Here is a 26,090-nt window from a genome sequence, read left to right as displayed (position 1 = left end):
TTCATCTTCCATCCAGACCACTTAAACTTTCTCCTTATCAGCAATAAAGCTGTTTCACTTTCTTATTATTCAGGTGTTCACTGGAGTAGCCCTTTTGATTTCCTTCAAGAACTTTTCCCTTGCATTCACAACCTGGCTAACTGGTGCAAGAGGCCTAGCTTTTGGCCTATCTCAACTTTCAACATTTTTTCTCACTAAGCTTAATCATTTGTAGTTTTTGATTTAAAATAAAGGTGTGACCCTGCATGTGGAGATCCAGAAGCTGCCAAGAGAAATCAGAGTTGTGAACACTCCCTGTTCAGTTTCATCAGTAATGTCTATGAATACCATCTACTTGAGCCCCTGGATGAGAGCTATAAAAAAAACAGTCCCAAAGAAACATAGGGGAGTGAGCAGTTTTCTTTGTCTCTCTCCCTTCGAACTACAACTAAATGGACATTCATTGATCAACAGAGGATACTCACACAGCACCTCAGGACACCTGAGAATGCCGTGCTGCTATACATTGGAAGGTGGATGGACTAGCCCCAGGGAGGAGGTGGAGATAGCTGACCAAGCACAAAGGCTGGGTGACCTAAGAGCAGAATTGACACAGGTAGGCAAGCGAACTGCTGGCTGCATAAGATGCCCATAGCTCTGCTGTGGCCCAGAGTGGGCAAGTGAGATCCAGCAGGAAGAGACTGAGGCAGAGCTACGAGTCTGGGTGAAGCAGCTCCCAGCTGCTGTGACTGCTGCAATCCCTAAGGAGGGAGCATGTCTAGGTGGGTCTGTGGGAGCAGGCACCAGCAACCTGAAGCCCCAGTGTAATTGTTCCCACAGTTGACAGGAGACCCCGCAGGGCCACTGTAATCCCAAGGAGGGGCCTGGGCTTGGTCAGGAACAGCTGACAGGGATCCTTGTCAGTGCAGATTACACAGATGCTGCCCCTTCCTCCCCAGTGTCAGCAAGTGGAAGCAGTAACGAAACGCTATCTCTTTGTGGAGATACAAATCCACACTAACAAGCAGTATGAAAAAAATATATTAAATCTTCAGAACAGAACGAAAATGACAAATACCCAGAAAACAATCCCGAAGACACAGAAATTTATAAACTAAATGACAAAGAATTCAAAATAGCTATCATTAAAAACCTCAGTGATTTAAAAGAGAAAGTAGATAGACAATTCACCAACTTCAGGAGCTACATCACAAAAGAGCTTGATACTATAAAGAAGAACCAATTGGAAAAGTTGGAAATGAAAAACACAATTGAGGAGATTAAGAAAAATCTGGACTCTCTGAACAGTAGAGCTGATAATATGGAGGAAAGGACTAGCAGTCTGGAGGATAGGAATATAGAAATGATTCAGATAGAGGAGGAGAGAGAACTAAGACTGAAAAAAAATGAGGAAACTCCCCAAGAACTATTTGACATAATTAGGAAATGCAACATAAGGATTATAGGTATCTCAGAGGGCGAAGAGAAGGAGAATGGAGGAAAAAGCTTGTTCAAAGAAATAATAGCTGAGAACTTGCCAAACCTGGGGAGAGAGCTGGAAATCCATGTGACAGAAGCTAATAAAGCTCCAAATTTTATCAATGTAAAAAGACCAACCCCAAGGCATATAGTAGTGAAGCTTGAAAAAGTCAATGACAAAGAGAAAATATTAAGAGCAGCAAAGCAGAAGAAAATAACCTACAAAGGAACCACTATCAGGCTGTCAGCAGATTTCTCAGCACATACCTTACAGGCTAGGAGAGAGTGGAATGATATATTCAAAACTCTGAAAGACAAAAACTTGCAGCCAAGAATAGTCTATCCAGTGAAAATATCCTCCAACTATGACGGAGAAATAAAAACTTTCCCAGATACACAAAAATTAAAGGAGTTCATCACCACAAGACCCCTGCCCCCAAAGAAATGCTCAGGAAGGTCCTCATACCTTAACAAAAAAAAGGAAAAGGGTTACAAAACCCTGATCAAAGGAGATAAGCAGAAAGACAAAATCAGAAAATTGCAGTGCTCCATCAGAACAGGTTAGCAAATGCTTAAGTATAACACTTCCAAGATAAAGAGAAGGCAAATAAGAATAAATATAATCTTGTCATTTTAGCTACCAACTCACAACACAAGAAGAAGAAAAGATGTGACAATAACAACCAAGAAGAGAGAGAGGAAAGGGATGGAACCAGCTTAGTCTAAGGAAACGTGAGGCTATCAGAAAATGGACTATCTGATTTATGAGATGTTTTATATAAACCACATGGTAATCACTAAACAAATAATTAGAACAGAGACACAAATTGCAAATAAGAAGAAAACCAACATAGAAAACAACTTAACTGAATTGGTGGTCCGAAATTCACAGGATGAGAAACAAAGGAAATGCAGGAGAACCAGAAAAGGAGCAATAAAATGGCAGCATTAGGCCTCCACATTTCAGTAATCACTCTAAATGCAAATGGATTGAATTCTGCAATCAAAACACATAGAGTGGCAGGATGGATTAAAGAACAAGAACCAACAATATGCTGCCTCCAGGAAACACACCTCAGCCCCAAAGGCAAACATAGACTCAGAGTGAAGGAATGGAAGATGATACTCCAAGCTAATAGTGAACATAAGAAAGCAAGTGTCACCATACTTATATCGGACAAAGTAGATTTAAAGTCACAACAGCAAAAGAGAGACAAAGAGGGGCAGTTTATAATGATAAAAGGGGCATCCCATCAAGAAGACATATATGCATCCAACACAGGAACATCAAAGTACATAAAGCAACTATTAACAAAACTAAAAGGAGATATCAACAACAATATGATAATAGTAGGGGACCTCATCACTCCTCTAACACAAATGGATAGATAATCCAGACAGAAAGTCAACAAGGAAATTGTAGAATTAAATGAAAACCTAGATAGATGGACTTAATGCTCCATCCAAAAACAGCAGGTTACACATTCTTCTCAAGTATGCATGGAACATTCTCAAGCATAAGCCATATGTTGGGAAACAAAGCAAGCCTCAACAAATTTAAGAGGACTAAAATAATATCAAGCATCTTTTCCAACCATAATGCTATGAAACTAGAAATCAACTACAAGAATAAAGCTGGGAAAGGGGAAAAGTTGTGGAGATTAAACAACAAGCTACTGAACTATCAATGGACCATTGAAGAAATCAAAGAAGAAATCAAATATTGTCTAGAGACAAATGAAAATGGAAACACACCGTATCAACTCATTTGGGATGCAGCAAAAGCGGTCCTAAGAGGGAAATTCATCACAATAAGGCTCACCTCAATAAACAAGAAAAGTCTCAAATAAGCAAGCTCAAAGTACACCTAACAAAATTAGGAAAAGAAGAACAAACAAAGCCCAAAGTCAGTAGAAGGAGAGAAATCGTAAAAATCAGAGCAGAAATTAATGAAATCAAAACAAAAAAAGACAGTAGGAAGGATCAATGAAACAAAGTGCTGGCTCTTTGAGAAAATAAACAAAATTGACAAACCTTTAGCCATGCTCACTAAGAAAGGTGGGGTGGGGAATGGTCACAAAGGGTGAAGTGGTGCACCTATAATATGACTGATAAATAATAATGTACAACTGAAATTTCAGAAGGTTGTTAACTATCATAACCTTAATAAAAAATAAAAAATAAGTAAAATGAGAGGTGTGTGACTCTGCCTTTCATTTGAACACTCAGAGGCTATTACAGGGTTATTAATCGGCTTAATTCCAATATTGCTGTGTCTCCTGGAATAGTGAGGCCTGAGGAGAGAAAGAGAGACAGGGAAACAACTGGTCAGTGGAGCAGTAAGAATACAAACATTATTGATTAAGTTTGCCTTCTTACATGGGCGCACAGTTTGTGGCACCCAAAAACAATGACAATAGTAACATTGAAGATCACCAATCACAGATCTCCATAACAAATATAATAATAATGAAAAAGTTTTAAGTATTGTGAGAACTGCCAAAACATGACACAGAGACACGAAGTGAGTAAATACTGGTTGTAAAAATGGTGCCAATAGATTTGGTCGATATTGGGTTGTCACAAACCTTCAATTTGTAAAAAACGCAATATCCATGAAGTGCAATAAAGTGAATGGCAATAAAACAAGGTATGCCTGTATTTCAAAGTTTTTCATTAGAGACATTAAGTGACTACTAGTGACTAGTAATTAGACAGTCTGTTCTCATTTACCATTCCTCCATCTAAATATCTGACAAATGAGTTCTAACAGCAACCAGGTAAACAATGAGAGGAACAAAAAGAAGCTATAGACATTATTTATGAGTAATCACTGTATAGAAACTTCATTCCTAAAGGATAATTAGAAAAAAATCAACAGAGGTGATGTGAAAATATTCTGCAAGAAATAAAATGATTGTAACAAGTGAGATACAAAAGGAGAGATTACTTCTGAAAAATATGCGCTATGGTATACCTAAGTAAATATTATAAAGTCATAAGCTATATGTATTTTATAAAATTAAGAAACCATATATTTGATTAAATGAGATATAAAAAGTAGAAAACAATATAACAATAAAATGAAGAAAAAAGATATAGAGGAAATTGGATGAGAGGGAGATGTTAATAAAAATGGAGCTAATGAGCTATTGTATGTAAAGAAACTAAAAATTCAGTCACACATTGAAAATATTCATTAAAAGCAGAGTTGACACAGCAGAAAACAAAATTTTGCAATAGACATTGAGAAACACTCTGAATACAAAGGAAAAGGAACTACTGATGGAAATCAATGAAGGGTACTATTGCAATTGCAACAGTGAGAGAAAGGACATCTAACACCATATTACTGAAATTCTGAAAATAAAATGGAACAAATAGAAAGAGGTAACATGGAAGATTGCAAAAGAAAATCTAATTAGGCTGAATAAAGCTCTGAATGTGCATATCAGTCCTGCATACACATATGGTACATACACGCAAAACCAGGAAAAAATACTCAAACTTTTAAATTTTAAAAATAAAGCATTTACCCACCTAAAAGAAGAAGGAGATGGAGAAAGAGGAGGGAGATGGGGGAAAGAAAAAGAAAAGTTAGCCTGGACATAGACTTCAACTTTAAACATCCACGTCTTAAGACAAGGGAAAAAGAGCTACATAGTTTTGAGGGTAAATATGTTTTATACCAAGCATTCAGTTTGCCCTTTATATGTGAGAGCAGCTGAAACATATTTGCATGTATGTCTGTGCTCAGGAATCTTTGTACCTTCTAATGGAAAAGGTATGTCAGCTGCAAAATTTTAATCAAAATAAGATTTCAAGAATAGGAACTGAGAACAAGTATTAAAAATCAGTTAACATTGACTTAGTCTAAATAATTATTGCAAACACAATTTTAAATATAATAATTTTAAAAACTACTCAGTTTTGAGAAAGTAGGCGAAAAAATCATAGACTATTTCAACCAAAACTGAAAGGCATGCTAAATTTTCTGTCTTACAAGAGGAAAGGGGATTAAAATACACTGTTTTCTTTTCACAGATGATTAAGAAAAAATGAGTTAATATATATTTATTTGTATGTAATTGTTAAATTATATTATATTATGTATTACAGAGACTTATTAGTTGAAAAACAGCATGTATAATTTTCAAAACACTAGCAGAATCAAAATTTGATGACATTTACATTATAATCAGCCAGAAAACAGGAAATTAAAATTATGTAATAAAAACAGAAAACAGAATGAGGCAAGTAGGATCAATGGCATCTCTAATGACAGTAAATATAAGTAGCTAACTGGATTAAAAAATTATGCAAATATATAATTTTCGATTGTGTATTTTTTTGAAACAGAAACATAAAAAGTATCAAAGTTAAGAGAAAGGTATTGCCAAGTATGTTACTCAAACATACATACACACACACACACAAACACTCACACCAACAAAATGAAGCAGGATAGGCAATACTAGTCTAGTATCAGAAAAAAGAATATAGGGCTAAAAGCATCAAGAGCCTTTTTTTGACCCTTTTATGTATCAAATAAAGGCCTGTGTGTGTGTACATTTTTTAAGGGGAATTAAATGACACGGCTGGGACTTTGTAACCAGCTCAATTTATTAATATTAAATTCTATATTTATGTTTTATATGTTTTTCCTTTTTCGTCTGCCCAAGATTGAATCTTCTAATAAATAATTCATCAATAAATCATAGCAGAAGAAAACTTTTTTGGATTTTTTATCCATTCATGATTTTTTAAATAGTGAACTACAAATGAAAAGAACGTGCTTAAACAGATAAAAAATGATTTGCATACACTAACAACCAAATTTTATTTAATGAAGAAACACTATGAGCTTTCTCCTTCAAATCAAAAATAGGATAATGATTCTATCACATTATTTTAGAAATTCTAGCTGATGCAATAAGATAAATGAGGATGTAACCATTAGAAAGGAGGGGAGGACTGTTATTTATAGATGATATGTTTATGTCTGCAGAATTTTAAATCCTTAGAAAATGTGGAGACATCATATTTCAACATGAGAAGATGTAAATTTGTAAAAATATAAATAAACTTTGGGAGAATTTATAAATTTAATTCAATACCTTTAATTGGGAAATTGACAGGCTGATTCTAAGGCACTTTTGGGAAAGTAAAGAACAGAAAAAATATTAGTAGGGGTTTATATTTGAAAAGAGATACATATTTTAAAGACATAATTATTAAAACAATGCCAGTTGAGCAGTTATAGACACATGTGTTGAAAAAGCAGAAGAGAAAACAAATTAATAAACCCTAGCATATATCAATTTTTAGTTTAAGTTAGACGTGAAAGAAATGTTGGGTTACTTAATAGTTGGGGCAGGCATACCTGGTTAATCATTTGGTTAAATAAAATCTTAACACCACTAAATATGGATTACAACTGTAAAGTAAATTCTATAGGGAATAAAGATCTAAAATGTGAAATCGTGAGAATCCTATATCAGGGATTCCTAAACCACTGTGAAACAGAAGTTTGTCTTTTGTTATAAGAAGTTGTCAGGAAAAAATGCCCAAATAGGATTGAGAATTGCTGACTTACAGTAAGGTGTGTCAGCCTCTAGTGCGTAGAGGCTTTCCCATGCTTTGTGAAAACATAGTGTGCCTTGTAAAATTTCAAGGAAGGGCTATAGTTTGCAGTACTTTACAAACTGATTTACTCAGGATACTTTTTGAGATCCCTTTTGTTTTGTCCAGGACTCTTGGTCACAAGTGGCTGAAGTCAATGCAAAAGGGAATATGATGTGAACTGGGGACATCACCTCCGTCACAACTAAGCCTCTCTTTCTCTCTTGGATCTTTTCTTCTCTAAATATATTGGCTTGTGTGTTTTCTACAGCAAAATGGATTTTACCTCCAATATGGAAAATAAGGGTAGAGGCTTCTGGGAAACATGTCCTTCCTGCATAACAAATGATGTCAGTTCAAAAACTTAAAGCAGGAATCTGATTGACCTGGCTTGGATCGTATGCATATCTCTTGGGTAAATCACAGGGGTCAGGGGTAGGCAGAGGGTGAATTATTAGGATTAGCCCAGACTGGACCATAAGCAGAACTCTATGTCCTGTTGATAGGAGAATGAAAGTCCAGACATGGCCACCCTCTTCCAGGCACACTCATTGATAGTTTCTGGAAGATTGTCCATCAGATTACATTCTGAAAAATGCTGAATAGGAAAAAAATACAATTTAATAACTACAACAATTACGAACACTTATTGAGTGCTAACTTAGAATGTGCAGTGCATTATTCTAAGTGTTTTCTATTTTTAACTTATTTAATCCTCACATAGAACTTAAGCCTCACGACAGTCCTTTGAGTAAGCATTGTTATTATCTTCATTTTTAAAGGAAACTGAGGAACAAAGAATGTAAGCATCTTACAGAGTTCATATAGCTAGGAAGGGGAAGAGTTGGGATCAACTCTTATAATCAGAAAAAAGGGTTATATATTTTAAAAGATCAACTCAACAACCTACTCCTGATGCCAATGATTTTGACATAATATTTTGGAAAACTAGTATTATAAGAAATTCTTGATTGGTAGTAACAAACTTAAAGCATGAAGCTAAAAATTAATTGTATGGTATTGTACTGTATGAAGATTAGCGAACCAAGTACAGTCCTTTCAAAATATATATTGCGAAGGTTTTCAGCCTTACTTTTTATTTTGGACACTATTTATGGTTTTATGATTTTAAGAAATAGTATATGTATATTTTAATTGTTACATTTAGCAATAGAAAATTATTTGGTAACTCTCAAGTAGAGATTTAAAAATAATTTGAAATAGCAAAGATATTTAGTTGGCAAAGTCTTGGAAATTGAAACAAATTAATGAAAATTAATACAAATAGTGAAATGACAATTTACTAACGCGGAGTGTTTTACCACCAAAAAGGCCAGATACGTGAAGATTTAGTGAAGAGAAAATTAAGATAAGTCCTATGAAAGGCATAGAGAAGGCCTCTACCCTATTCTCTGTCTCAAGGATCAGAAAACAAATTGTATCAGTGTTGTGTGAATTTTCTTCTTTGAGGCAATCAAAGTTTGTGTCCTCTTATTCATAAAATAAATGTTTATTGGACACCAATTCTATGCTAGTCATCATGCTAGATACTAGAGATATGACTGTGAATGTCACAGTCATAGTCTTCCTTATATGGTGCTGAAAGTCTCGAAAATGAATCAGGCAAGTGATTCTGAATGTTATACACATATTAGAAAAGGAGACTTCTTTTTCCTTCTTCAATTCTGAGACTCCAAGCAAGTGAAAATAATGAGGTATAAAGTAGTAGTAAGGAATGGCTAATAATGGTGAATTGCAATGAAGAAGGTACAGTATTCTTATATAAGATCACTATAAGTTTGAGACAAAGATTAAAAACCTCCTGACAGCAGGTTTTGCTAAGGATGTATGTGTATGTATGCATGTATACATGTGCATGTGTGTGGAATGATGTACTCAGATAATCGGAAACTGAGTGTGGATGTATATAATTATTTCATTTCAGTTCCTTAGACTAGGATAAATTAAAAGCTCATTAGAAACAGGAAAATAGGGTACATCTGAGGAAATTCAACTAAAGTCCAAGGGGTCAGAGTACAGATCAAAGGAAAATACACATATCGCTAATTTCACTAGATAACCCTTTCTTCTTGAAAGTTGAGTACACAGTTATGCACTGTATATGCAAATATATAAACACACACACATGCATGCACACACGCAATGAATAAATAACCAGTCTGAGCTTACAGAATTATCTCAATACTGTGGGAGAAGAACACCAGCATGAAGACCCTAAGAAAAAGAACTCTCAAAATAATTGAGGGAAAGGGCTGCTGAGTGAGCAAGTGTGTAGACGCTCCATATATACTTTTAGAGAACAGGCTTGTAGTCTCAAAAGATAGAGGAGAAAAAAGTTGTGACACATTTTAATCAGTTAAAGACAAGCAAACGCCTTGTCATAGCCAAGCTGACCCTGACGTTCCAACTTTCACTATAAGCCCGGTAAGATGGATTTCTATCTCAGAGGATGTTTACCTAAAAGGTAGAGAGTTGATGAGAAAGTTCTGAAACAGCAAGTCTAAATTCAGGCTGTCTGCTCACACAGCTAATTTTCTTGGTTTCCCTCATAGACAGTTCTCCCAGGCATAGCTGTCTCAGAAAGCATCATTCTTATTCAAAGATGCACAATTATAAGAGAGGAATCAGAATGAGAATGGGACCTAAGCAAAAATATCACAACAAAAGAGAAAACCAACATGATCAGGAAAAATCAGATGAAGAACATAAGCCAATATCCAGCAAAACTCTGAAGAAGTAAAACAAAATAAAAACGTTCTCCTAAAGTAATGGTGGGTAAAGATTGCAGTAAATATATGAATAATTCTAAATGGACACTGGCTGCATAAACAATAATAATTTCTACTTTGGAGATCAAAATAAATTAGATATAATTAAATATTAGACCACAAGGCTATGTAAATTTGGTTTGAGTGATCCAAATTTTAAAAGTTATTTGTATTGTCCAGGAGGAAGTAGAGACGTAGATAACTTTAGATTTTTCAAGAATGCATGTTAAATTTTTAGATGTAGCCACTAAGATAATAAAAGGCTTATCTTTCTATTGGCAAAAAGAGAAAAAAATGACAACAACAACAACAACAACACTTGATCAGTTTGGAAGAAGGTACAACAGTGGAGGGAAAAACACAGAAAATGATAAGTATAAACATTCTCTAAAATGGTAGAAATGAAAACATGTATATCAGAAGCACATAAATGCAAATAGTCTGAATATTTCATATGAAACCTCTAGATTGTTACATTGTGTTAAAAAAGGAAAAGTCAAGCTAATCAGGTTTACTAGAGACATACCAGCTATGCCAGGATAAGGATTGCTTAAAATTGAAAGGACAAAAAGGGATATCCCAGGCAAATAGTAACAACAACAACAAAAAACTGGTGAAGTTATATTAAAAACAGACAAAATAGGCCTACCAGCAAAAAAAAAAAAAAGTCTGGATTTGAAGAGGAGCACTTTATAGAAATAAAAGATTCAATTGACCTGGTGGGTATCTCAGATATGTACTAAAACTATTCCTTCCCAATTGATACCACTACACATTGTAGTGCTACAAGAGGAACTGACAAATCCACCTGCTTAAAGGAAGGATTTAATAGAACTCTCATGATTTATAGATCAATTAGACAGAAATATCATTAAGCATGTAGAGGATTTGAAAAAAGTTAACTAGCTTGATGTAATGAATATATATAACATTAAATTTAATAAATGGAAATTACACATTCTTTTCAAGGACATGTATTGCTTATGGAAATTGAACACATATTTGGCAATTTTTAACATATTCAAAGTCAGTATCACATAGAGTATTTTCTCTGATCCCAATGTAGTTAAATATCAGTAAAAAGAGAGTAATTTAGAAAAGAACTCATACGTTTTCAACTTCAAAAATATTTCTAAATAACTCGAGAAGAAAAAAATTACAAAAAATGGAAAATATTTAGAAATACAAAATGAAGTTGTCAGGAAAAGAAACATTTTTGTGTAAATTAAAAGTTCAAAGATGCACATCACCCTTATTCAATAGCTGAAAATAATTCTTGAAAATATTCCATCTAACAGAAAAGTAAATCATAGTTAATAACTTAAAAATAGACAAGTTGTGTTATAAAAGGACTATTGCTAAGAGCTGATAACAGTTCAAGTAGTTTTATGCCTAAATAGTTATAATGATTCATTTTTTGCTATGATTATCTGTATATCATCCCGTCAGATTATAAACTTGGAAAAAAGTAATAATTCAGTTAGAAATTACAATCCCTTTCTAGTTAGGAAATGACTATTATATCACTTTTTCTTTGTAAGCCCCAAGAGAATTATACCTTGCTTTTACTTATTTGAAGAGGTCTTCCTCACGACGAAAATGATCTCAGCTCTGAGAGAGAGAAAGTGAAAGCATAGCCTGGAGGATCACACTGGCAACAGATGAGCTTGTTCATTCAATGAATCGATAACTTACCTACTTTATATGGCCCTTTTCTATAGGAGCTGGATGAAGCTATCTCATTTTTTTGCCAGCTCAATTACTGTACTATTGCCTTATGCTCAATATACAAACTTGCTTTCTACATGGCCCAGAGGGCAGGTAGATATGTGTAGCATGTCATGAAAAGAGACTTTGAGCTGGAATGAGAAGACCTTGACTTAAATCCGAGCTCTTAATGACATTGTTAATGACGTAGGTGATGTGTTCTTTAACCTCTCTCTCTGAGTCTGTTACCTGAAATACAATACTGCTTTACATAATGCATTTAAAAATTTAACACTATACACAAGCTACATAGTATGATTATTTTTTAAAAAGTGGGGTATATCATTTCTGTCTTCAATCCCAAGTATCAAAAATCTAACTGTTGGCCAAGCAAGAAAGTAAGGGGGCACACATACTGTGTTCACATTGGCCTTCAGAGCCGCCAATGAAAAGGTTGACAGGACAGGCCAGGAGCCCAGCATGGAGTGACAGAACAGAAAGAAAACAGCTGCTTTTCTCCAGCAGAAATTCTAGACAGTTTGAAGCCCATAGGTTAAAAATCTCCACTCTTCATTTAGTAAGAATTTCCTTTTGGAGTCATCACTGGCATGCAGTCTATAAACTACTGGCACTAGCTTCAAGACACTGAAGAAAAGGCACACAAAGAAAAAAGATCTACCAGCAGACATGACTGAAATTGGCTCAAGACTCTGACAGACACGAAAGTGAGCAGTTAGGAGATGATATAAAGGATACATCAATGCAATCTGTGGGGTCAGCAGAAAGAGAGAGAGAGAGAAGGAGAGAAGGACGGGGGGGAGAGCGAGAGAGGAAGAGAAGAAATAATCAAGGCATAATCAGTTCTTCAGGAAGGATCTATTTTCTGGGGAATATTTACAAACTTACTCAGATTTTAAACACATCTACCATTTAAGTTTCACAGTATAATTAAATAACTACTTTGCCTCAACAATACATTTGAATTCAAATATTCTCTAACGTATTTGGTTAAGTATAAGAAGTTTCTTTTTTTCAATCTCTTACCTGAAGCATACATCTTCCTGAAATGAAACATGATCTTATTTCTTTTCAAGAGTGAAATATGCTCATACAGGCTAAAACACTTCTATTTCAAGATAACATTATGCTTCCACTAGAAGCTTTTATTCCTGCTTGGCAAGTTTGGCATGTTTTAGGAATCTATTTTTCATCAAACCCTGGAGGGTTATGTGGAAAAAAGGAGTTTACATAATGAATACGGGATTTCATCCAAAAACTTAACAATGAATTAGCTTCTCTGTACTAAACAGAAGTTGTGCCAGAAGATACTGAGCAGCACTGTGCAAACAAAAATATACTTTTGAAAAAAATGGATAAGGTGAACATATTTCTCCTAAAAATACTTTTGCTCGTGTAATTGTACGTTTGAATGTGGGAGTGGATGGGGGTGGTGTATCCAGCGGTTCAATTCTTGGAAGCTGAGGCGAGCCCTTGAAAAGGCTGCTCTAGCCATTCTGTGAGTTTGACTATCAGGTTATTTTCCTTACTTAATTAGGGTTTAATATATTCACAATGTTTTTTCTAGCTTGGGAAAATATCAATTTTGTTTGCTAAACCTCAGAACCCAGAGTAAATTTCAATTTAAAAACAAATTTTATCATCTAATCATATTTGAAAGAAACAGAAGTCAAAAGGAATATTTACAAAGTCAGCAAGAAAGTAGATGTGGGTAGTTTGTCATTGTTTTGGTATACTGCTGTTGAAAATGAGTAATATGTGGAGATTTTGTGGCAACATAGGAAATTTTATCACAGGACCCAGGACCTAGGATCAACCAGAAGCACCCTTGCTTTATTGGGGAAAGTTTTAGGAAACAACAATATATTGGGCCACTTTTCTGTTACCAAAATATATCAGAGGATTCTCATTCATTTTCTCTTTCTTCCTTCTTTTTAATTTTATATATTTTTTTTAAGATTGATTTTTTGGATGGAAGGATACAGAAGAGAAAATTGAGAACTATGTTCACTGTCAGTGCTGCTTATAAAAAGGTATTTATAATACGAAATTTTCAAAATTGTACATCTCCCCTCGTACTCCTTTCCTTATGGTGCAACACAGACATGAGAGGTTAAGACAGAGTGGAAACTTAACGTAGAAATGGAGGGTGGTGCCACAGAAAATGATTGCGCCTTTGTATTTTAATAATAACCTAGATTGAAGTTCTTAACTTTGGGACTCTGGAAAGGGAAAGAGGTTTAAAAATAGGTTTACATGTAGTGATTATTTTTCCAACACATTCATGCTAAACACTTACTATCTCTTTAATTCCTAACGTGTCACTCATTTTTAAGAAAATAATCCCTTGAAAAATTGGAAATTTTCGAACCTATAAATCTCTTATTATATAAGGGTAGACTCGCGTAAATTTTGGAGGAGAAGCTAAGAGAGCTGGACTGGCTTGAAAAGGAACAATCTAATCTTGGTAAAACTGAAAGATTAGAGTGAGCACAGTCAGATAGTCATTATTCATTAACAAGAAAGAGTATCAAAATGTACCTTGTACCTTGTTTTCTTTGAAAACATGCCCTTCAGTATCATCCATTTCCTTAATTCGTATGTTTACCTATTTTAGTAGAAACTTTAATTAAAAATAAAATCAGATGGACAAATAGGCTATTTCTGTAATTTACTTTTTCATAGCTTTGCTCTATGCCTACTACTAACAGGTAAAGCCTTCTCTTCTACACAGCAGTCTTCTCATTTTTCAGGCAAAGCATTCAGGATAAAATGATCAACCTTCAACAGTGAAATTGCAAGTCTTTTAGGAATAAAATACAATCTTTACAGCGTCAGTTTATTCAGTTTCCTTTGTCTTGTGTAGTCTTACTTTAGTTATTTTGTCTATGCCTTAACTTGTAAGATGTGAAGTTAAAAAGTGTCAGAAACAATAGTTTAAGTGTCTTGGTGGATAGCCTCCCAAAACTTTCCTGCTCATTGCATTAAGAAATCAATGTCCAAGTATGTATAACCTACTAATTGTTTTCTAAATATGTTTATTTCATTGTTTGAAATGCCTTAATTTTTAGAACACACGTTCCAAGATAGGTACTATAAGTGTCCTTGCAAGTCAGCCTGCAGTCTTGCCTAAACCTGGGAAAGATTCTTCAACCCTGACCTTGCCAGTGGCATAGCATTTAACAGTTACCTTTAAAATGTAATATAAAAAGTTATGACCCAGAACCTTGAGACTGGCTACATGCATGTTTCATCTTTGCTCAGCATTTTCCCTGCTCCTCATCTCTTCCTAATATTATTTGCATAAACTCTTTTGAAAGTAGGACCTCACTTTTAAGTCAAGAAATCTTGTAGAGTATCTACTGGGTGCTTAGCTGCTGCTTGGTGTTGGGTATAATGTGACAAACAAGACTGGCAAGATCTCCGCTGTGAAAATAAATGAAGGAAAACCCCTTTAAAATGGAGTCAGGAAGCCCTGAAGGAGGAGCTCTCACTTACATACCACTAGTAGTAGCCCGTGTAACCAGCAGGAAGGAAGATAAGAATTGTTTTAATAAGGTCTGTTTGTATAGAATTGTTTGTATAAAATTCTTTTGGTCTCAACATTTTATCTGTGATGTTAAGAATGTCACTTTTCTTCTGGTACAAGGGAGGACATTTCTCACCTGGGAATTTCATCTCCTGCTTTTAAGAAAAGGACAGAAGATCCCTCCCTGCCCCAGCAACAACACGCTCACCACCTCCTACAGCTATTAAGAAACTGCCACAACCTCGAACTCTTGTGCTTCTCCAATGATCTTTTTAATTCCAAACAACCTTCCCAATTTCCTCCTATAGCCTAATAAACGCTGACTGTCAGGGCAGCCCCATGGCCCGGGGGTTAAGTTTGGTGCACTTCATTTTGGTGGCCCGGTTCGGTTCCTGGGCACATACGTATACCACTCCTCCCGGCCATGCTGTGGCTGTGACACACATACAAAATAGAGGACGATTGACACAGATGTTAGCTCAGGGGGAAATCCTCCTCAGCAAAAACCAAAAGCCAAAACAAAACCTGACTACCTTTGTCTCTTCAGACTTACCTATGATTCACCATAGTTTGCTTGTCCTGATTTGCAATTCCTCTGCTATTCCCAAATAAACTCACTATTTTTTTGAGCTTGCCTCAGTGTTATCTACATTGGTGTTGCTACCATGGAGTTTACAAGTACAGCTTCCCACTCCTAGTCCTGTTGCCTAGTAGAGTGATCTGAACCTAGTTAGTACCACATTGAAAAACAAATGAAGGCAGTTGCAGACATAATAAAGTTATTTGTATATTCCTACTTCAAATAGCAGGAAACTGACAAAGAAAGGGAAATGTCTTGATCAAATTATTTTGAAATTAAGTGCTAGTTACATTGCTGCTGTATTAAAAGCAAATTGCTTGTTCTTTCATTCACTTTAGCTTGGGAGGAGGGAAAAAATGAATCACTAGACTATGAAGTCTTTATAAAGATAGAGCTTTCAGACCTTCAAAAATATTGAAGGACCAAGAAATTGATATTCCCAAACCTTATACAAACTGATTTTCTTGACACTTTTGTGAAATTAATCCGATCATTTCATTTTTTTTTTTCTTTTAAAGATTGGCACCTGGGCTAACAACTGTTGCCAATGTTTTTTTTTTTTTTTCTGCTTTATCTCCCCAACCACCCCCCTCACCCTTGTACATAGTTGTATATCTTAGTTGTAGGTCCTTCCAGTTGTGGGATGTGGGACACCGCCTCAACGTGGCCTGACAGCAGTGCCATGTCCGCGCCCAGGATCCAAACCACGGGCTGCCGCAGCAGAGCACACGAACTTAACCACTAGGCCAAGGAGCCAGCCCCCAATCATTTGATTTTAAAGCATTATTCAATTACTAGAGAATAACCACAAATAAAAATTCATTAAAGAGTATTCAGTTGGAATAAAATAATGCTTTAACAATATATACTCTGCTGGGGTGTCCATTGTTCATTAGCAGCACTGGTGAATGCCATGGATTGGCTCATTAAATGCCATTCCAACCTTCTTCCTCCTGTACATGTCTGACTGCAGATTCTGAAAAGTTTAAAGTGACACTTTACGTATACCTTTGCAGCCAAGAGTCAGGATGAGAATTAGGTTCTACCAATAAGATGTATTTGCACAAATTTGAGAGGGTGGAAACAAGGAATATTTGTGTTTGCTTTTGCTTTTTTTGCCCCCTACTCGCAAGCAAGATCTTGGTTTCTAAAGCAATACTCCAATGTCCATTCTTCACTTCCCTCAGTGTTGAGAGGCAGCTGTGGCAAAAGTAGCGGTGACAGCTAATTCCCACCTTTCTCCTTTGGAGATTGGTTTTTAAAGTGGAATGTTTGCACTCAGTTCCAGTGATGACCTCAATTCCTGGGTGCGTCAGTTCTGCAGTGTTCTGTTCCAGAGTAGAGGCCACAACTTTGGCTCATTATTTTTGAAAGTGCTTTATCCTCTGTATTAAATCTTTCTTTCCTGCTTTAAATATTTAGATTTGTTTCTGCATAACACAGCAGCATGTCAGACTGTGAGTTGTTGCCCAATATCTGTTATTAACCTCTTTCCATAATAGAGTTTCATCTGGTCAAACATCTATCCAATTAAAGACTGCCTTTCTCAGCCTACTAGTTGAGAGTTATGACCACGTGTCCGAGTTCTAGATAATGGAATTTAAACAGATGTTATATTTGGTACTTCTGGGTTTTTCATAAAAGCGTAGAGCATAACAATACTCTGGCATCTTTCCCTCTTTCTGATCACTATGTGACGGCAAAGGTTGAACAACGTCCCTGAATCCAGAGACAGAAGTCATGTGTTGAGAATGGTAGAGTTCTCTGTCAATAGTGAACGAGCTACCCTTGAATTCTTTTATGAGATGCATATTTCTATCTTGTTTAAAATACTGGATTTTAGACTCTTTTGTTAATAGCATCTTGATCTTAAATAAAATATGATTTGGTTACTAGAAGTGGGACTCTACCATAATGAAAAAAAAAATGAGGCATTGGTCTAGTAGTTGGCTAGTGTCTGGTCAGAGCACAGATATTGCAGGCTGGAAAGCCAGTGATCCTTTTACCATGACAAAACACTTGTTAAAACTTGTCACTTATACTTCTTCAAAAGGTAGACTACTTGCCAACAGAATATATAATGTTTGTGAACTGTTTGGAAAAACTCAGAACATTGAAAAAACAGAATGTTTATATATGTTGATTGTTTCTTATTGTGCAGAGTTCTGTGACAAGGTGTACTTGGGCTGGTTATAAGAGACAATATTAAAGAAACAGCTTTAACAGCAAATAGGCCTCTGCTGTCCTCAAGTGCCCATATTAAAACTTTTCAGTTAATTGGGGTCCATTCTAGTTTCAAAGGTTAGATTAAGTGTGATGCTTTCCCACCTAAACTAATATTTTCAGATAGCTTCAAAGTAGACACCATCAAATTGAGGGAAAGCAAAAATGTGCGGAGCACAGAGACCGGTAAATATAAGAAGATAGTCTGCAAGCATAGAAACATTGACTAGATTAGATCTTTGGTCATGGTTATTTGCCTGTGGATCTGACTGTCAGCAGCTAGACCAAAAGCATACTAAGTTTTTTAGGGATTGTATTGATCTGCAAAAGCCAATGTGCTTTGACCTTTAAGGAACTCCAGAAGCTTCCCAACTGGTCTTGCAAAATATAGCCCAAAAAATATGTGCAGTCACCAAAGAGGGAGTTTTGTCCAATTCTCTCTTGGGAGATAATTATAGGGTAATCGAATACTTTTGAGAGTGAAAGGGACACATATTTAGGACAAAGAACTCGTTCATTTAATATTGATTATACACCAGAACAATGCATATGAATCAAGACTGTCACAAACAAATCAGTCCTTATGGTAATAGAAATAATGGACAAAGAAAAATATTGTAAAGAAAGAAACAGGAACCACAAATGACAAGAGACAAAGGAATTCCTCCCAGACAATATTATCAGGATTTATTTAAGGAAATTATTTCACTGCCAGGCCAGGGACTGTTTGAAATTCTTATCCAATAGGATTTGATCGTTGCTTTGAGAAATGACAGCTGTGCTTTTCCTATTCTTCCATTTTCTTGGAAAGCAGCTGTGCTCACCACTGTACCTCCAACACTGCACTCTTCTATTGTTTTGAATGGGAATTTATAATATTAGGTGTATGTGTGTGTAGAGGGGGCAGGTAAGTGGGAAGAAGTGTACCCCTGATATTTGGCAGCAGGCTACAGGTTGTGTCCCAGTATCCTTTTCCCCTACATATAGTAATGGCCACATTTTCCACCTACATTTCAATGAGATGTGGGCAAGGTACTAGTTCTAGTCAATGAAATGTGAAAACAAGTGATGTGTGATTCTTCAGCTGTGCCCTTAAAAGGATTGCATGTGCATCCTCCTGCATGCTCCTCCCTCCTCAAACACACAGCACACACATACACACACAAACACTCCTTGCAGATGGTGATGAATAGAGTAGCCACCTTAAAAATGGACACCTTGTACTGAGGATGGTAAAGTTGAATTGCTGGTTCTTATCATTACTTTAGATACAAAGAAGAGAGAGAAAACACGAGAGAGAAAATTCTATCTTGTTTACACTGCTATATTTTGGGTATCTTTGTTACAAAGTTTAAATTAAAGCTACTATAAGTACCACAGTATACATAGATTCAAACGATTATCTTTCTTAAATTTTACTTATGTTACTTACTAAAATGGAATCAGAAATTCAAACTGACTATTTCTAGGTGCATGTTCAAAATAAGAGTAGCACAAAGTATTTATATTCTACGAATTTAGAATAAAAATTTAATTGTTCTCAAATACTTATTTCCAGAGAATATTTACAATAAAGAATCTATCCATTGACTATTCATGCCAGTAGTCATTAAATTAATTCTAATAAACATTCTACCCAGATTCTCCTATTAGACTATTACAACTTTTCACATAGTTTGGTATAAAGCTGAGAAATATTGTTACACATGGACTACTTGCAACATGATTTTACAAGGTCTAATTTCCATTCTGGAAAAAACAAAATAAAAACTATCACAACTGAAAAACTATCACAACTGAAAAGCTATCTTACCATTAAGTGTATGCAAAATTAACATTCAGAGTACAGAGTACACAAAAAGAAACAGAGGATTGATTTTAAAAGGAATTCACACTATTTTTTTCTCAGTATAATAAGACATGGTGGGAAAATCCCTCTACATTTAAGAAAAAATAAAAACAAAACCAAAACATGTATTCCCCCTGTATCCCTAATTTCTTGATTAAAGTAAATTGCTTGTGTTTCTCAAATGCAAAACCAAAGAGCTTAATGTGTATACCCCTTTTCTCTTGCTCTGGTTTGTCTCTTTGGAGCAGACTGAGAAAGCGTTCACTGCCTTATGGCTAATAAGATCGCTGTGGTGAGAGCAAAGCTGAAATACGAAGCCTGAGGAGTGGAGACAGAAGATGAAATTTGGCTAACTGTTCTCTTGAAAATGAAAGGAAATTAGTTGAAGTCGCCAGATTGGTTTTGGCTAATTTTATTTGCTAATAGTTATATTTTACGGCACCATAGATAATTAGATGTGAACATAAGGGATAGTGATAATCAAATAGGAATTATATTGTGGGCATTTTGGAAATATGTGAATATTTTTAGGCCTTCGAGGATATCATTGAGCTACAACTAGAGTACAGTGGCCACGGACATCAGGATGGTTAGTTTCCTTGTGAGTTTATTTTCACCTTCTGGGTTTAATTTATCCAGATAAAACCCTCCTTAATTTCTTCCCTTGTTCTTCTGAAATTGCATTGCTCTTTATGGCAACAACTTTTGAGGCATTTATTACTTTCTTCCTGGTGTTACGATGGGTATATATGTATTTTCACTCTCCTGCTATACTGTAGAGTCTGTATTTTATTCACATCCTGTTGCTTTTTGAACATCATAAGCACCAATACATTTATTTTAAGAATTTATTGTCAATAACTTGATCCTACTTCTGGGCCTCTCTGTATTTTCATACGCTGATTACATTATTTCTACTAACTACAAGCATTCATAAAAAAGTTTTTTTCAATTATTGACATTTATTCCTCTATTCATTTTGTTGCCTTCTGGAGCCAAAATTAATGCAGCAAAGCAGGAAATTCCTCTTCCATCCTACAAAAATTTTTAGCACAACTTTTAAAAATGTCCCCTTCTGTTTTTTCTAGTCTCTTATTTGAATATAAGCTCTTTTTTGAGACAATTTACACACAATGAAATGTGTAGATCTTACGTGCACAGTTTGATGCGTTATGAAAAATGGATAGACATGTGTAATCACAGCCCTGACAAAATATAGGGCGCATGTATCATCCCAGGCAAGGTTGCATCATGCCGCCTCCGAAACAATTCCCACCTTCCTCCAGACACAATTACAGTCCTAAATTCTGTCACCATAGCTTAGTTCCACCTGAACACAGTGCCTTTGCCCACTCAGCCATCCTGACTTCCTAGTTCCACCTTTACGGGTCTGGATTATGCCAGAAGACTGTGAAAAGTCTTTAACTTTGCTCTGGCAGGCAAGTGACTTTACTTATGTCTCAGCTTCATCGTTCTGGGCTTGGTTGCAGTAGGGGGATAGACCAGCCCTACTTCTATACCCTGGCAATTCTGGAGTTTCAACTGAGTTTTTAGAGTGTTCCACACAGCCTCTCCCTTCTGGCTGGGGAGGTCTATAGTGTATCCTAGCACTGCCATGCCCATGGTGTCTGGGGTTTACAGTTCTTCAGAAGCAGTATGCCAAGCCTGCATAGGCTCTCTCGACGCACGCACAGCTTAGAATTTATGCAAAAACTTGCAAGAACGCTTAGTCACATTTGTGGAGTTTTCTGTCCTGCTCCTCTCTGATACACCTCCCTGCAAATACCAAATACCTTGGTAGCCCAGAACTCCAATCTTTGTTTCTTCTACTCAGGGAGATTGCTGTTCTGTGTTTGGGCTCCATTCTTAAATTGGAAAGTGACCCCTAGCAGAAAGCCAGGCTGAATGTAGATCTCATTTTGTGTATTTCCTTTCTTTCAGTGATCACAACCCTGAGTTCTCTGTTTTCCAATTTTGTCCAGTTTTGTGGTTATTGCCTGAGAATTGCAAATCTGATGAAAATTATTCTATCATGGTCAGAACTTAAAGTCCCATATCAGGTTAATTTTTATATCTTTTTTGACAACTCATCTTGGTTGACTAGTCTCTCTTTAAAGGTAGAATAAGAATAATGCATTCTAGGGGGCCAGCCCCGTGGCCAAGTGATTAAGTTCGCGTGCTTGCTTTGGCAGCCCAGGGTTTCATGGGTTGGGATCCTGGGCGCGGACACGGCACCACTCATCAGGTCATGTTGAGGCGGTGTCCTACATGCCACAACTAGAAGGACCCACAACCAAAATATACAACTATGTGCTGGGGGGATTTGGGGAGAAAAAGCAATTAAAAAAAAAAGTTTGGCAACAGTTGTTAGCTCAGGTGCCAATCTTTAAAAACAAAAAAAGAAGAATGCATTCCATATTAATCTTCTATGGTTGTTTTAGAATCAAATAAAATAAACTTTGAAAGACATAGCCCTCTCCACAAGTGATATAACTTCCGAGTAATTAAAATCTTGTCTTCAATATAATTAATCTTGTAACTTTTCATAAACGTACACATTGTAAGTAACATTGACTTAAGTAAAGAAAGAGACTGCAATTCTGAGAAAGAAGATAACTTGGAGGATAATGTACATTCATCAATTTTTCTCAAGCTTTTTCAGCAAAGTTACCCTATTGGCAAAGGAGTCTGTGCAGTCCATAGCAGGTATAAAATTTATTTAAGATGTTATATTTTGTCTTAAAATTGTATGCATACAGTATATAATTATGTCGAGTTTAATTAAAATATAAAGTTCCCTCCTCACTTCAATTTTTGATCAAAATTGAGAGTCACGATTTTGCACTGTATTAATTTTACAGATTCAGTTGTAGCTGGTACATAAGCAGCTGTACTTGCTTAGAGAATTGTAGTAATGTGTATTTGCCTGAGAACTGGAAAGACTGATTTGAGTCTGAATATTTGGTCGACTTAATTCCAAATGTTAATATTTGAAAGAGTTGTATTTCATAGTTTTTTAACTCAATGTTCCTTATATTCAATTTTCTGGGAACAGGTCTAATTTAAAACAAATTTAAAGAAAAATAAGTGTAATTTACATATTTTCATATAATTGAGTAAAGTTTGTTACGTTCGGAGATGGACTATTAGTAGAGATATTAATACAGGCAAAGTGTCACATGTAATTTTGGTACCCCCAGTCTTCTTCCTTTAAGATAAATTACTGGTTTAATTTGCAAATCTACTTTCAAATCCTTACAAATGGGTGTGGTGTGTATATTTCTATAATGCATTGAAATTGAAACTACAGAGAAGTTGTAGTTTAACCAAGACCAAAAGATTATTAATTTTGAATAATCCAAACATTTTTGTTACATATCTCAAGAAAAACAGATTTAATATAACAACATGAATATTCAAATATGTTAGAAGGGGATTTTACTCTTGATCTCAACAGCTGTTTTAAACTATGGAGCACCTTAGAGTTAATTCCGCAAAAGTAAGATGAGGCACCATGATACAAGTGCTCCACTGAATATATTTTACATGATGCATCTCAAATATGCTTTCTAGTCAGCTTGTAAAACTGTCACATACTTACAGTAATATTAGAGATGCATTTGTGGTTTGTGTAATGTAACAACTGCTAAACAACAATACTCAAATGACAGATAACTCTCAGAATAGCAATGCTTATAAGTAAAACTTTTGATTCTTTCAGAAAACTATTAGTTGACAGTTTAAATGACCTTTGAGTTTCTAAATATAGTTTTCCTTTGTCCATTGAATAAATTCTTATTGCTGATAGAAAAAAATTAATGTACTGGAAATAGTCACAGTCTCTGGCAAGATCATAAATGTTCCCAAACTGTCTCTCCATAGGAAATGGATCCATTTACTGTAGTCAGACTTTATTATCTCTATAATGCCACATACATTTTCACTAGGCAAAGATTTCTTAGAACTCTATTTAGAAAATTCAAGAATTAACGGAATTCTCCTTTCTTCCCTGAAGAAATTCTTTTTATGTCTCTTCTAATTTTCTACTCTTTTTGCAGCTTCTCCACATGCAGGCCAAGGTTTTTATAATCTCTGATATATTTTTAACAAAACTTCCATAATTAATTATCTGATTTTGCTTATATTTTGCATACAGTACAGTTGCGTAGCATCAAATATTATTCTAATATATTTATAAATGACCTTTATTGAAAGTCATAAAAGAAGTCGGTATACTCTGGTATAAAACTGGCCTACTTTTCTAAAATGTCTTGTTATATTTTTGTCTATTTTGTTTTAAGGCTGCAAATCTAAACTGTTGTGTTGCTAGTTTTCCCAGGCAATGTTAGGGTATGGACATAGAAAAATATTTAGTTTTAAATGCTATCAAAGAAAGGGCAGCAGGACATTTATTTGGTTTGAATACTCACTCTGTGTTTCCAGAATTTCAGTTAACTTGAACGTTAATGAAAGCACCTCTGCTTTGTTTCAGATGGAAGCAACCTGGATTTCCAACTATTCTAGAGCGCCACCTTCTGGAAATGAAATGCTTCTCTAAACGTCAAGAAGCAGCTCGTTGGGATTGTGATAGAATTGTGACTTGATACTGAGAAAAATCATACCTCGTGAGAAATATATATTCCTTTCAAGTAAATATCACATTCCTATCCCCACTCCCTTGGGGATTAGAGTTAAAGAAGACACTGATTTGTGCAAATGCGGAATAAGTGAAAGATTTCTTGACTGCTATATTAGGAATAAAATTCTGTCAATTTTACTTTTTCCCGCTTGTTAAAACTAAATTAAAAAGTTGTATGCTTCCCTGATATGTGGCATTTTTACATCTAGCAATAGTATATAGAAATATTTAACACTGTTGTTAACACGATTAAAGACAAGTGAACCCTTAGCAGTTCCAGTTAATAATACATTCTAAAGCTAATTAATGAATATACATTTTGTTTGCCATAAGACATAAGACAATCAGTCTTTTTTTATGACTGATTCTAACTTCATCAAGTTAGTCAAACTTGTAATTAACTAGAATTCAGATTTAAGTCCAGGGCATGCCATAGCCAAGAAAACAATATTTTCACTCTGATAGTATTAAAAGGTTTTTAAAAGAACTATTGGTGTTTCTGAGGTTTCAATTTTTTAGCAAAAATCAGCTGAAGATTTTACAATTTCTAATTCCTGTTTTATCTTCTAATCCTGGTCACTTGAAGACTATAGATATATAGTCTAGCCAGATAATCTTAATGGTATCATGCAAACATTTGGCTAAATTTGGAAGGAGAAAATTTATTGTACATGGGCAACTATTCCTGCCCATGGCAGATATCACTACCTGATCTTGGTTCCATCTCTCACTAATCCAGGAAATATTATATTCAATACTTTTTTCCAAACAGTTATTATTACTAGAACAGAGCTCCTTTATGAGAGGAAGCTTACTAGAACTAAAACAAGGATGAAAAGGAAAATGCTTGCAGTGCAAGTGGGAGACAAAGATGAGCAAGAGTAATATTAATTTTAAGGGAAAAGTGGGAAGATAGTTGCTTTATTGATATAATTTTATTTGGCAAATAGGGCTGAGAGTCTCAAACTATCTTAGTTAAACTCCACCATTATATTCATTCTTTGAAAGGAATTCTTCTTATTTAACAGGAAATGCCAGCAAAAGCTCAAAAAACATAATACTCCACCTGTCATTAACAATTTTGTCATGTTTAGTTTTTTAAAAAATCAGTCCCTTTAGGAAGATCTTTTCCTGGGGGGGAGTGGGAGAGAGAGAGGCAGACCAAATTGTTGAGCCCATGTGTAGTTCAAAGAAAGCAAAACCATAACAAGAGAAAATAGCAGATTGATTACGTTATCTAGGAAGAAATCCAACAAGCTTCAAGCCTATTAGGTGCCAGAGACTGTTTTGTGTGCTTAGGTTACAGAGAATCGGTGCTGGAGTCCTAATAACAAAAGCACCTCATCAGATCAGAGAGATTTACATAAAAGGAAGCGGTTGGAACCATTTCATTGAATTGATTATTGTCTGTAAGTAGTCCAGAAGAAAACAATTAAGGGGAACTTGCAAATAAAACAAAATTCCCTTGAGAAATAAATTTAAAACCAATACATAATGGGTCAGAGCCGAGATAAAATAAATCACCTCAAAGAGACATGACACGAGCAAGACATGCCCCACAGTATTGTATTTATATGTAGTATATGACCTTAATATGTAACGAAGATGTTGATCTTAAGTATGATCGGTCAGAAATAGAAACAGAAAAAGCAGCCATGGAATCAGAGTTGAGGGAA

General features: G+C 35.3%; 1 protein-coding gene and 1 long non-coding RNA gene across 27 annotated transcripts in view; one reads left to right on the top strand and one right to left on the bottom strand.

Moving 5' to 3' along the window:
• Positions 1-26,090, bottom strand: part of PIK3C2G (phosphatidylinositol-4-phosphate 3-kinase catalytic subunit type 2 gamma) — a 510,459-nt gene that overhangs the window by 329,303 nt on the left and 155,066 nt on the right. For 8 of the 26 annotated variants that reach the window (XR_011439709.1, XM_023643189.2, XM_070270024.1 and 5 more), the window contains exon 1: positions 12,621-12,780. The exons of 11 other annotated variants lie outside the window; for them this stretch is intronic. The gene's annotated coding sequence lies outside the window, so the exon portion shown is untranslated. Of the gene's footprint in view, positions 1-11,427; positions 11,766-12,620; positions 12,781-26,090 lie in introns of those variants that run through there. 7 more of the 26 variants (XM_070270016.1, XM_070270021.1, XM_070270029.1 and 4 more) reach the window with 4 other exon arrangements.
• On the top strand, positions 12,832-15,750 carry LOC138924664 (uncharacterized). Its single transcript, XR_011439710.1, has 3 exons — positions 12,832-12,954; positions 13,553-13,627; positions 15,244-15,750. It is a non-coding gene; the product is annotated as an uncharacterized lncRNA (long non-coding RNA).

This window comes from Equus caballus, chromosome 6 (genome assembly GCF_041296265.1).
Source record: "Equus caballus isolate H_3958 breed thoroughbred chromosome 6, TB-T2T, whole genome shotgun sequence".
Classification (NCBI taxonomy): Eukaryota; Metazoa; Chordata; class Mammalia; order Perissodactyla; family Equidae; genus Equus; species Equus caballus.
This window is presented reverse-complemented; position numbering and strand designations above follow the sequence as displayed.